This window comes from Phyllostomus discolor, chromosome 2 (genome assembly GCF_004126475.2).
Source record: "Phyllostomus discolor isolate MPI-MPIP mPhyDis1 chromosome 2, mPhyDis1.pri.v3, whole genome shotgun sequence".
In the NCBI taxonomy this organism is placed as follows: domain Eukaryota; kingdom Metazoa; phylum Chordata; class Mammalia; order Chiroptera; family Phyllostomidae; genus Phyllostomus; species Phyllostomus discolor.
Window position 1 is genome coordinate 76,431,485 of NC_040904.2, and position 14,092 is coordinate 76,445,576.

The window sequence follows — 14,092 nt, forward strand, 5'->3', positions numbered from 1 at the left end:
GTTAGATCATTCTGGATGTTTAAATAGAGTTTCCTTCCACCTCAATGAAACATTTGCATTCAGAAGCTAGATCCATTAAATCCTGATCTAGTCTTTGTTTACTTTCAACTCTGGAAAGTTCTGTTGTATTTAGATATTGTCTGTAAATGTGCCCAATAACTTAAAAAAATCTATTTCTTTTTCTAGTCAATTAAAACTAAAATTCAATGTTAGAAATGAGTGAAACTCTCATTGATCTTATAGAAATTCTGTTTTGTTTTTATCTTCAACAATAAAAATTGCAATACTTTGATGCTAAAACGATGGCTTTTGGCACTCAAGATATAAACATACCACTGAGATGTGCCATTAAAACAACCCCCTTGTAATCATTTAAATATTTTTGCCATTATTGTTTTCAGGAAGTCATATTTTTCATCTCAGATCCTATTTCGAATTTGGAAAATACGTTTTACCTAGACTGCTGGTATGGTTCAGTGTGAAAATTAGTCATGTATTATTGCCAATTTCTGCACACAACACACTGAAAGACATATATGCGCAGTAGATGAAATGTGATCAAATGAAAGTTTTCACCATTATTTTTTTCTCTGTAGATATGACATTGTGCTGGATTGGCATTCAGGTATATATATGTATATATTTTTTAAAGCTGTACAGCAGTGGTTTTCCTTGTTAGACATAAAAAGGCTGCTTTGTTGAGATGAATTCCAGCACGTATTTTCTAGTGTACAATACAAAAGAAAAATACTACCCCATGTAGCACATTTTCTAGTAATAAACCACATGAAAAGACACCAGGTACTTCTCCCTTATATTGCACAGAGCAAAAAACTCACTCACATGCTCTTCATATACAAAGTTTTCTCTACCAAAACATAAAATATGCACCTGATGTTTAAGTAAATGCTATTTCACATTAGATGCCATAGATATATGTGAATGATTTGTAGGTTGCACCTTAAAAAGTAAGTATGCTCTTTTCTTTTTAGGCAAAGCTGAATATTAGAATAGACTCCTGGGACCTAGAGACAGAATGGTATGTTTTAAAGGGTAGAGGCCTCCTTCTAGCCCTGGATTCTGTGTGACTGAGGAATACGCTTGATCTTGTTAATCAGTTTTATTTCTCTCTCTTACAGTAGCTTAGCTGTGCTCTTGTTAATATTAACAACAATTTACCTGAAACAATTACATCAATAGCAATGACTCTAACTGTATCTATATCCATAATCATTAGGGGAAACTTCTTAATATCTCTAAGCCTTGGGTTTTTAACCTGTGAAATATGGATGCTAACAACTACCTCACATGGTTGTTGTGAGGATAGAATGATATAAAATACATAAAATGCTCTAGTATAATTTTCAGTGCTGTGAATAAGTACATAATAAATTTTAACTATTATTGAATTTGGTATTCAGGTAGTTTGGACCATCACTAAATTAATCATTAATTTATTATATTTAAATAGAGATTATATTTTACTAAATTAGTGTCAGATAACTTTCTTATTGCTTTAACTTGGTTCATGCTGGGATATAATTGGCCTGGTTCCTGGCCTGTGGAAATAAATCTCCAGCCAGATAACTCATCCCTCAACCAGTGATCGGGGTCCCTCAGCTTTGTCTGCTGAGTTTCCTTCACTCCATGCTATATGCATGAAATAAAATAATGGTTGTAAATTTTTTTGGCATATAGTTAGCACTTAATAATTGGAGATTATTATTATTTTGATTTTTGCAGTAGATTATTTATCCTCCAATTTAGTGGTCAATAACAAAAAAGAGAATTCAAGGATGTCAGATTCCTTATTCAAAGTTTCTTTTTTCTTTGACGCATTTTTATCAGTGGTGAAAGTAGAGTAAATCAAACTACATTAAGCCGTTAGAGAGATTTGCTGAAAGAATTCTAATAGAGTCAATGGCAGAGTTAATCACTTAAGTCTCAGGAAGGACAGAAAACTGAGACAGTGTTGGGACTCGGCGGCCAGCAACAAAGACCCTAATGCCCTGAAAACTTGTTGTCTCTTTTTCAGAATTACATATTCCTAGAGTTGCTATATATCCAGTTACTCAATATTGGAAATGCTTGCATACCTTTGCAAAATCCCAATCGTGCAGATATTTAACATACACTAGTAAGTGAAATAATTATTATCATGTAATGATATGGCTTGATGTATTGTAGTATTCTCACTGATTTTCCTACCTATGATTTATCCTACTTAACAAATTCAGTGGAGAAGAGAATATGAAATAGAAATGTTAAGTCTTACTATACATAACTTAGATCTACCATTTGCCATAGCACAGAGAACCAGTCACACTGCATACTTTTTAACTGTCTACCATTTTTAAAAACTGTGTATGCTGCCTGGCACTGCAGGTCAGTGCTGCATTTTAAAAATAATTATCTTTGTGCATATTTCATTTAAAAAATATTTTGTCACATTGTTCCAAAAGATGGACCTTTGGGCTGTTTTCTGTTAAAGGCTTGCTGTAATAATTACAAAAATGAATTTGGATTTTAAATTCCTTGGGAGATGCTTTGATAGACATTTTCATACACAAGTGTCATTCATCATTTACATTAAAGTAAACATAGTGGGTAGGACCTGGACTCCAGAACTACATGCCAGGATTTGAATTCTGATTTTCTCACATACTAGAATTGTGACTATTGTAAAATTACGTAACTTCTCTGAACCACACTTACTAACTGCAAAAAATAATAACTACCTTGTAGAGTTGTTAAATGAGCATTAAATAAGTTCATATGTACAAAATCCATAAAGTAAGGATTACTATTATGTTCATTTTTACTACCAAAGTACAATGAAAGAAATATTGCCTTGTAGCTACAAGATACTTTCAATTTGAAGAAAATGAAATGAACAGTAATTATTGAATCTACAGTTTGATGTCTTTGGCAATTTTGGAAAATATTTGGCCTTATCTTTCAAATATAACTCTTTGGTTTCTAACTGCATGTGTTAGACTTTTTCACCATATTTCATATTTCTCTTATAATCTTTTTTGTATATTCTGCCTTCTTCTCTGTATGCTTCCATGTATACATTTTCTGCTGTTCTATTTTCTAGATTACTAATCTCACTTTAGCTATGTCTGCTTAATTTGCTATTAAATCAGTTTGTTGAGTTCTTAAATTCAATGATTAAAGTTTTAGTTTTATATTTTTATTTGGTTCTTTTTTATGGACTATAAAGTTCTGCTGATTTTCCAACCTATATTGTATTTTCTTGATTATATTAAAAATTCTAGTATATGGATCTTCCATAGGCATGTTTTTATTTTATATTTTTCTCTTTTGCTTTTAAGTGTTTTGGTCTTATTGCCTGATATGATTATTTTTGGTTAATACTGAACATTTTGATCAGTAAATTTTGGTGACATTTATGACTCTTGATGGTCTTGTCTTTCTCCAAGGAAGATTTATTATTGCTTCTCACAAACTATTAGGGAAAATGCAGTAAATATTATTTTAATTTTTCTAAAGGCAAAAGTATTTTTAATCAGTTCTACAACTACAATACAGCTAGTCAAGGATCTCAACAGAAAGTCTAGGGTATTTTCCAGGTGGTCTGGTCATCCTTGGGGCTTCCTGAACCTCAATTTTATTCACCCCAATCTGCTTAGCTTCCCAACCACTGCTTTCTGAAGTTTTACATTAAATATTCTGCTGCGCGGTTCAAGGTCACAGCTTATGAATCAGCAAATGCTCACTGGGGCAAAGAAGTGCCAACACTAGGTTTCCATAATTCCTTTTCCTCTGTAATCTTGGCCTCCAATTTCTTTTGCTAGGGCAGCTCTCTAACATCTTCAAACAAATTTTAAAACAATATATTTTGCTTCTTTAAATGTTCTCAGTGGAAGGTTGATATAAAAATACCAATCACCACAGCCATGTATTTCTGTAATTTTTTTGTTGTTGTTGCTCTTTTCATGTTTTGCTTTGGAAAATGTTTAAAGTGGAGTCAATTAATGTGAGATTGTCTAGAATGAAATAAACTAAACTTTTGCTAGTGAAAGATGAAGTGGTTACTTTCTACTGAGGCAGGATAGTATGAAGCTAGGGAAATTCCTTGACAAGTGGAGTAAGGGGAACGGAAAAAATAATGAAACAAGGCCAAGTGATTTGAACAATTTACAGCCAGCTCATGAAACACAAAGTTTTATCTTCCCTAACCAAGGATACGTAGGAGCAAATGATTTACACATTCCAGACCATCCTGGGACAGATCAGCCTCAGTCCCTGCCCTCTTCAAGGATGTTCTTTGAAAATAAAACTACCCAGAAAATAACCCCTAAGCCTCTATGTGCACATTTTGGTGAACCAACTTATTGAAGGTCACACCTGAAAGGCTAATGAATATTCTGTTAAGACTCTCCCCTAAGGCCTCTTCTAGGATTCCTGCTTGCCAAAGAAACATAAAAAGCTGAAAGACAAAGGACCACATGTGCTCTCACTAGAGCACGTCCACACCTTGTATCTCTGCTCTTTCTCCCAAACCCCAAGTGACCCCATGAGACTTGCAACCAGGGGAGCAGTAGTCAGCAACAGCTCATTGTGGGCCAACCATCTGAACCTGTCTCCAAGGCCCCCTTTTTTTTTCTGACTTTATCCTGTTGCTCTTTCTACCTTAAGCCCTTCCTCTGTTTCACTGTCCCAGGCTTAAATAAACATATTCTCAAAGTCACCTGACTCATGTTGTGAAATCTTCCCCACATGAAATGAAGAGCCCACATAGTACTGGTGGGCTGTTGCAGACCTGCTCTCTGCCCAGTCCCCATTTGGTAACGCTACAACTCCTTTAAAAAAATAGCGAAAGGCAATAACAATGAGACTTCACTTGGGAAAGCAGCCTCTGTGAGCCAGTTTGGGAATGTGATCACTGTTTGCAGATAAACATATTATTAATATGTTCCATATTCCTGAAGTATAAGGAGATGTAGGACCCAATCTTTTATAAGTCAGGAACTGATTGTGATTCCTTAATTTTTTTTTGCAGTGGGAAGGACATTTCATGTTTTGCTTGGAAAATGTTTCAACAAATGTAAGAGAATATAGAACTCTGAAAATGGCAAAAAGACTTTATATATGAGTCACTTGATTTTGTGGGAGTTACATTGTAGGATTAAAGGTTTTACTTAATTTAAGCACAAGCATTCAAAAATCCATTTATCAGAAAATGTGTGGTATTCTTGTTTCCTGTTAAAGATTAGAGCCAGCTATACTACACCACGAATATTCCTGCATTTGGTTTTATTTCCCCCATTTCCTTCATGTGTTAATGAAAGTAGTTTTTCATCCAGGATGTCTATTTATCATGAATTGCATTTATTTCTCAGTGTCTTAGTTCTTGTTGCAGAGAACATCACTGGAAACACATCATACTTTCATAGATGACTAATTTGTGATTAAGATAGATCACCCATTGCTTCATGAGTAACAGCTGGCATCAAAGATAATTCCATTGACTTGAAATCTCATAAAATGTAACATAACATCATTAGATTGAAGAAAGGACTGTCATTCTCTCTGATTATAATGAACCATTCCTACCAGAATGTCACATAAAGGTGCTTTATAATTTCCCCCAAAGATCTATAAAGTGGCAAACACACTTTTTGGAGCTATTCTAGAAGTTTCTTCTTCATGACAGAGATCCATGAACAATTAGGAAAAAGGTGTAATTTTAAGGCATAGATCATGCATTACTGAGTAACTTCTAATTTGCTAACACTTGTTTTGCTGATGTATAACCCCTGATACTAACAGAGAAGGCAATTGATTTCTAATGAAAAATATGTTTCTGTGGCCAATATGGCCCATAAACATTATTACTTTCCCCTCTAGGTAATAAATTGAAGTGAAAAAATAGTACACAGAATTACATCATTGATAGGTTTGAATTGATGAGAAAGCTTTACTGTTTTCTGGGAATAAATCAAGAAGTCATTTTTTTTTTCTTTCAATCTACAATGATGTCAGGTCAATGCTGGGAACTCTCCTGAGTTCATATTAGGTAAATGTTGTTTTACTAACAATACAAATGTTAGGTATTACATTAATTAAAAACAATACTAGTTTCTAAACTATTATAAAATAATAATAGACTAAAACCCAAAAATATTTTCTTTAAAGAAACTTTTTTGATACAGAATTCTAATTCACAAATTAGATATTTTCAAGAGCTTAATTTAGTCTAACACTGAAAATTTTGTTCACACTGTCTACCCTACAGTAATATGAAAAAATCCTGCTGACACTTTCTCTATGAAAATAATGTCATTTTAAAAGGTTAAAAATAATATATACTGAAGGTGGAAAGGCTAGTAGGAGGTGATAATTCATATAATCTCCTTTTTTAAAGTGTATAAGTTTTTAGCCCAATAAGTTGAAAAATCTGCAAATGATATATTAATATGTACACTTCTGAAATCATCTTCCATTTTTATTTAACATGTATTTAACTGTTGATTCAGCCTTCTCTAGGGAAGAGGTGCAGTATCATAAAGCATGAGGCAGCTGAACTCATGGGACATAGAAGGGTGTTTCTGTGGACACTACCTTTAATTCTGATGATATTATTATCGACTTTCTACATTTTAAGATAACTGCACAAAAGATAGCATTCATATTAATGTATTTATCTTTACTTTTCCTACATTTCTAGATACTAGATTGTGCCACTCTGTCTGTAAAAGAAAATCAAAACTAGGACTTCTGGTCAAGTGGCTGGAGAATGGGTGTTCTCACATTAGGGATACCTGTGGAATGAGCCCAGGGCCAAACTGCACAGCCCAGGGTTCCAGCACTGAGAAAATAAAGCCTCATAACTCCTGGTTGTAAAAACCATGGGGGGTTGGGGTGGGAGAAGAAACTGCCCATGTCTCAGGAGAGATCTTTTAAAGGGCCAGCAAGGTCCTAGAACATATGCAAACCTACCCACTCTGGGCATCACCACCAGGGCAACAACTACAGGGGCACCAGTCACATAAGTGATTGGAAGCAGAGTGAGTGCCGAGCAAACCACCAGCAATCAGGCAGCAGCATTGCCTGCCTCTGACCCCTCCCCTACGTACAAAGCCACAGAGAAGTGAAGCAGTCTGCTCCTGCCCTGACGATTACTGAAGGCTCTGCCCCTTACAACATAACAGGGACACCAAAACAGGGAGTTAAAGCATCTCTACCTAATACTCAGAAACAAATACAGGGAGGCTGCCAAATTAAGGAGACAAAGAAATATGGTTCAAATGAAAGAACAGAACAAACCCTAGAAAAAGAATGAAACAAAACAGAGATAGTCAACCTATCCGATGCACAGTTCAAAACACTGGTGGTCAGGAAGTTCACAGAATTGGTTGATTTTAGTCACAAATTAGATGAACAAATGCAGGTTACTATAAAAAAATGAAGGAAAATGCACAGGGAAGCAATAGTGATGGGAAGGAAACTGGGACTCAAAACAATAGAGTGGGCCAGAAGGAAGAAAGAAACAACCAAACAGGGAAGAATGGAGAAATAAGAATTCAAAAAAATGAGGAGAAGCTTAGGAACCTCCAGGACATCTTTAAACGTTCCAACATCCAAATTATAGGGGTACCAGCAGGGGAAGAGGAAGAGCAACAGATTGAAAACGTATTTGAACAAATAATAAAGGAAAACTTCCCCAGTCTGGCTAAGGAAATAGACTTCCAGGAAGTCCAGGAAGCTCAAAGAGTCCCAAAGAAGTTGAACCCAAGAAGAAACACACCAAGGCACATCATAATTACATTAGCCAAGGTAAAAATGAAGGAGAGAATCGTAGAAGCAGCAAGAGATGAGGGGACGATAACCTACAAAGGAGTTCCCATCAGACTGTCAGCTGATTTCTCAAAAGAGACCTTACAGGCAAGAAGGGACTGGAAAGAAGTATCCCAAGTCATGAAAGGCAAGGACCTACATCCCAGATTGCTCTATCTAGCAAAGCTTTCATTTAGAATGGGAGGGCAGATAAAGTACTTCTCAGATAAGGTCAAGTTAAAGGAGTTCATCATCATCAAATCCTTATTTTATGAAATGTCAACAGAACTTATCTAAGAAAAGATAAAAAAACATGTTTAGTAAAATGACAACAAACTCACAATTATTAACAACCACACCTAAAACAAAACCAAAAGAAAATAAGCAAATGACTAGAACAGGAACAGAACCACAGAAATGGAGATCACATGGAGGGTTAGCAACAGGGGAGTGGGAGGAGGAGAGAGGGGGAAAAGGTACAGAGAATAAGTAGCATAGATTGTAGGTTGAAAATAGATAGGGGGAGGGTAAGAATAGTATGGGAAATATAGACGCTGAAGAACTTATAAGTATGACACATGGACACGAACTAAAGGGGGGGATATGGGTGGGAGAGGGTGTACAGGGTGGAGAGGAGTGAAGGGGGGAGTGGGACAACTGTAATAGCATAATCAAGAAAAATATATATATTTTTAAAAAAGAATAGGAAATGGAGAAGCCAAAGAACTTACATATATGAACCTTGGACATGTACTGAAGGGGAGGGATGGCTGGAGGGAAGGGGGATACCAGGCAGAGGGGAGCAAAAGGAGAAAAGTTGGGACAAGTGAAATAGCATGATCAATAAAACATAAAAAAGAAGAAAACCAAAACTAAAACAACAACAACAAAAAAACCCATCCCTGCAAACCTGATCAAACTTTATAGTGGTAAATTGATTATGGATGATACCCCTAAGAAGTTCTCTCTGACCAATATCAAGTAAAATTTTTTAAACATGTTTTTGTAAATAATTTATTTAAAAATACTTTGGAATTGTATGGAATATACAGTTGGTTTTAAAAACCTAGAGACAGTCCTTGAAAGGATGGGCATTAACATTAAAACTATTGATTGCTTAATATTATGCCAGTTGCTCTTCATACATGACATATTTTAATCCTGAAATGGTGACTGGTGTGGTTCTATATTACATCACATTGGTTCACATCTTTTGTGCCTCAACTCTTTTTTCTCACCACCATCTCCTGTGCTTGCCTACATGTTTGCAAATAAAGCAATTTCTTCTTAATATTTGTTGCAGGCTCTTCTTTTGGAGGAATTTAGGCTGTGACAAAGTACTTTGTGATATAAGAAATGCTTCCACACACATAATCTAAAATGCATCATTTTAAAATTAAAATAAAAAATTAAAGTGATATTAGAACATAGACAAACTATTATATTGTTTTCAAGTTTTATATATATAGAAAAAGTTTTATATTTATAAGTATAGAAAAAGCAATCTTCTACTCTATGGCAGACTTAATCCTTAGGGGTAGTATCTTCCAACTCTTTAGCAATAACTTTTATTATTTATTTTTCTATATGTATGTGCAATTTTAGAAAATGCCAATTTCAGGCAGCATCTACTTACCACTTATTAAGATGTGGAGGATACCACTTCTACAGTGCTTAAGCTTCTCTCTTCTGATGATCCCATTCACCTATTTTTTCTTTGGTTAAAATTGTTTAATTTTTTTCATTTATTCAGTTTTATGTTTACCTATGGTAATTTTCCCAACATTTTCCAACAAAATCTAGTGAATATTATGATCATATTTCCTAATACTTCAACTTATTAAATAATCTATAAGTTCCATTTCATCTTCTTAGAAACCTCCCCTCCCAGACTCCATCATCTGTTCTGATCTAGAAAATTGTTCTCTAGAACTGCTGCCCAAAAGTCACTCTGGTATTTCCCTTAGTTTCCCTCCTCTGCTAGATATCCTGTTTCTTGGTGCTTTTTTTTCTTAGTTTTTGGTTTATATCTTCATTTGATTGGAACACATTCTCTAGCTTTCTAAAAAAACAACAAAGTGGTAAATATTTGAGGCTTTCTGAGTTAGGCTACATTGCTCGGATTTGGCTCAAGTTAGCGTTACATAGATTTACTCATATAGTAAACCTGTAAACAATATTGTGAAAATGTGTGAGATGAGATAAAAATGGGAGAGTGTTTGTGGCACAAACTGTGCTTAAAGTTCTGTGTCAGGGTAGCCTGCATATGGTGGACAAACCTAAGATCATAAACACTGTGACAGGGATGCTTTTATTCCATTAGGTTGTAGGAGGGGCTGTCAGCATCCAAGAGTCTGCTTAATGTCTTCTGTTTTATCACTAGGGCATTTTCCCATGGCTAAACACTCCTTGTTTATGTGAAAATGTTTTGTGCGTGTGTGCGTGTGTGTGTGTGTGTGTATGTGTGTGTGTTTGATTGGTGGTTTGGCTTGATGGAATATTATGGATTGAAAATTAGTTTTCCTTGTAATTTTGAATGTTTGGACTCACTGGCTTTTAGCACCCAATATTGCTCCTCAGTAATCCAATCCCATTTTCACTTTTCTTTATTTCATTGTCATTTTCCTTTTCCCCCTCCTTAAAACATTTTGGTTTTCTCTGTTACACATTGTTACATCACCTGTGAATCTTCTCCAACTTCCAGTCCACCTCCAGTCCTTTACTGGTAGCAGTTGCAGGGGTAGAAAAGAAGGAAACTTTCTGTTCAGGTAGATATTTATTATCTGTTCCTGGCTTCCTTCAGGCACTTCTCATAGTTCAATAAATTGCCTCTAGATTTCTCCTTTCAAATGTTGTTTCATATCACCAGGACTGTAAATTTCAAGGCAGGTCTATATTCCAACTGATTAAAACAATATACCTGACAGGCTTGCTAATAAAATCCAGAGATGGCTCAAAGTAAAGAGTTTAACAATTATGAAGGTGAATTATAAATGGTCTGGCAGTGAGCACCGAACCTTCTCAACCCAAAACTAATAGCAAGTAAAAGTGAGAATTACATTTAAAGAACTGAATATAAATTCATAAGCATTAAAAATGTGGGAATAAACAGAACTCAGTAGCTTGTGTTTAAAAAAGTTTAGGAATCCCAGTTTACCTACTTTTTTTTATACCAGGGAATAATAAATGGATAATATCCCAATATAATAACTAAAGAAATAATAGTTGGAATATATTTATTAAATTTATAAAAGTAACTTTCCAGGAGAACTGGTCTAATATAAGTAGCAGTCATCCACTGTAAGAACTGAAATCTGATTCTTGTGAGACAGGGAAGATATCAAATCATTATTTTTTCTTATATCCTCCTCCTTTTAAGAAAGAAGTATTTATTTTTTGTCATATACATTGTAACTTGTTTGAGTAAAAAATCCAGGTTATTGATAAGAAGAAACATGGTAGGTGTGAAGGTGACCATGGTAGTTCTAAGTATCATTTGAGTTGATGTAGGCAGAGAAAATAAATTAAATTTACCATATATTAGTTTTTTCAGAGACTGGTGATTATGTTTCTTGATTTAAAATTATCCTTGTTTTTTTTTTTCAGTTTGTGTCTCTGGCATGTCACTTTCTGTTGTGATTTGGCTACAAGATAGTTTAACTCTACATGTTGTACATTTGCAAGTGCTAGCCGACATGTTTTATAAGATTACACTTACCAGTTTACATATATGTGGTATTTTAAAAGAAGGAAAAGAGATGTGAAAAATGGTTGATTAACCTCTTCAGTTAAAAAAATAAAATACATATCATATCCTGAAGCAAGATACTTTCATTCATTCTTACTTTTCCTACCAGCCACTCATAGGTCTTACAAATGACAACACATTGATAAATACAGTTCTATTTATTTCCTGTAGAATCATGTGATTGGTTTGTAAGATCTCAGAGTGGTAAGGTCCCTAAAAGATTCCTTGTCCAAGTTCCCTCAGGTAGTTAATAACAGAACAAGAATTAGAATTGAGGTTTTTTGACTGAGTTTCTGCACACAGCAGCATACTATCTTTATAAAGCAATCATTCTCAGATTTTGAAATACAATATGCACTAGGGAATCACTTGACAGTCTCTCAGATCTAGATCACTCTCAGCAATATGTCTATTCTCAGGAATAAGAAATACTCCATTTATCATAATCCAAAATTGGGTATGCATTGTTTTAAGGTTGTTTTTATTAAAGCAGTCCAGTGGTCTCTTTTTTTTTTTTCACAAAATAATTACCAAATTGCTTTTCAGCTTGATTGTAATATTGGAGTAATTTCTGTTCCTACCCTTACAGAATGAAATCATATGAAATATGACCTGGATGTGCTTTATTGTATACTTTTCTAAAGTCAAAAACAACTGGTTATTTTCAAGATAAGTATGCTAAGTCCTTATTTCATATCATGGTTACCTTGGGTTAACCTCTTTGAAACCTGGGCAAATCTTTAGCAGTCATCATTAAATTTCAATCTTAAAAACCAGCTTCAAGTTTCTTTCTTACAGGCACTAACAACATTTAGGCAATTGACTTTGTGTATGTTCCCTCTGCAGCATTATTCCCTGTTTTTCTTCATCTGCATTATAAAACTTCATAAACCTGGGTGGTAATACAATGTAGTTCTCAGTCTACTCGTGTTCCTAAAATCAGTCTTCTGAGATGCCTGTATGGGCATGATTTTGCAGGTAATGGTCTGTTTCAGTTCTGCTTCAGCTTTTATTGCCATTTCCATCCCAGGAACAGCTGTATCTTACTGTTGTCATTTGGAATACGTAAGTAAAGGCAAGAACAGTGGTATCTCTTTTAATGTTGTCTCTCACTAAATAATTAGGGTAAGTGTAAAGAGTGTGCAGTTGTTCTGAATGAAAGATGCTACTAAATTGGTGACAATTTAGTATATTTTTATAAATCCTCAGTACATTTATAAGCAGAACATTCTCTGTGATGATTCAGAATCACATTCTAAAAGTTTTCTGTTGAAATTTAATAGGCCTTATTTTTGATAATTTAATTTTTAAAAATGAAACAGGCATATGTCTTATCAGTAACAAAATGGAAAGTAAAACAACACAAGTAAAGCCACTTAGATGGGAAGAAGATATAGAATTTTCTAATTCAGAGGTTCACAAACTATGACCTACACCAAATCCGATCTGCTACACATTTTTGTAAATGAATATTTATTGGAAAACAGCTACTCTCATTGCTTTGTGTATTGCTTATGACTATATATACATAAGCTATAACAGTAAGGCTGAATAGTTGTGACAGATACCATGTGGTCCACAAACCCTAGAATATTTACTACTTGATCTTCTAGAGTTTGTTTGCTGATCCCTCATCTAACCCAAAGGCTTATAGCCTTCACAGAATTCTTGGAGATCTTTTGAAAAATACAGAAATGCAGACCCCATACTTAAGGGTTTGAATTCAGTTGGTCTGCAAAGCTGGCTTAATGTGTCCTACATAATTTTAATGTGCAGCAAGAATTGAGAAACATATGTCATCTAAAATAAGTTTATATTCCCATAACATACATTAGATTATTTTTGGAGAGCAGGAGGCCAGTCAAAGAGACTCAGTCAGGTTTGTTAGATTGGTCATGACTTCAGTTAAAAACAAATCCAAGATGACTTTTTTTTTGGTTGACCAAGTAAATATTCCACAAATGACAACATGAATTTTGATAATCCTAGAGAAGTTGAACACCATATAAAATATATCTATTGTGGTTCAGAAGAAAGAAAAACTACTTTGAGTTGAGGTCTCAGAGAAGACATCACAACTGTACATTTTGAACAATGATGAGATGTTTCAAAATATGGTTAGGAGCCAATGTTTCAGATAAGGTCATTGTAGAAATTACTTTGTTCATTGTTTTGTCTTCTCCATAAAAATCCCAGAGTCTGAGTCTACTCATTTTCACTTGCCTTAGTCCAATTCCATTCAACAAAATGTATTGATCCATGCACTATTAAGTTTTTAGCATATCGCAATAAATTAGACAGACAGGACCTTGCTATATTGACTATGCTATACAACAACAATATATTATGATAAAGGAAGAGTACCTTTCAGTTGTATAAGAGAGTTCCAGTCATATAAGAGAGCTGGGAAGTCTTTTAAACTAAGTAAATTCTAAGTTGGGATCATTTGAAAGACAGGTGTACAGTAAGGTGAAGTGGGGGCTCTTGAAAGGAATAAGGATGAGGATAAACAAAAGCAATGGCAATAATCTTGGCATG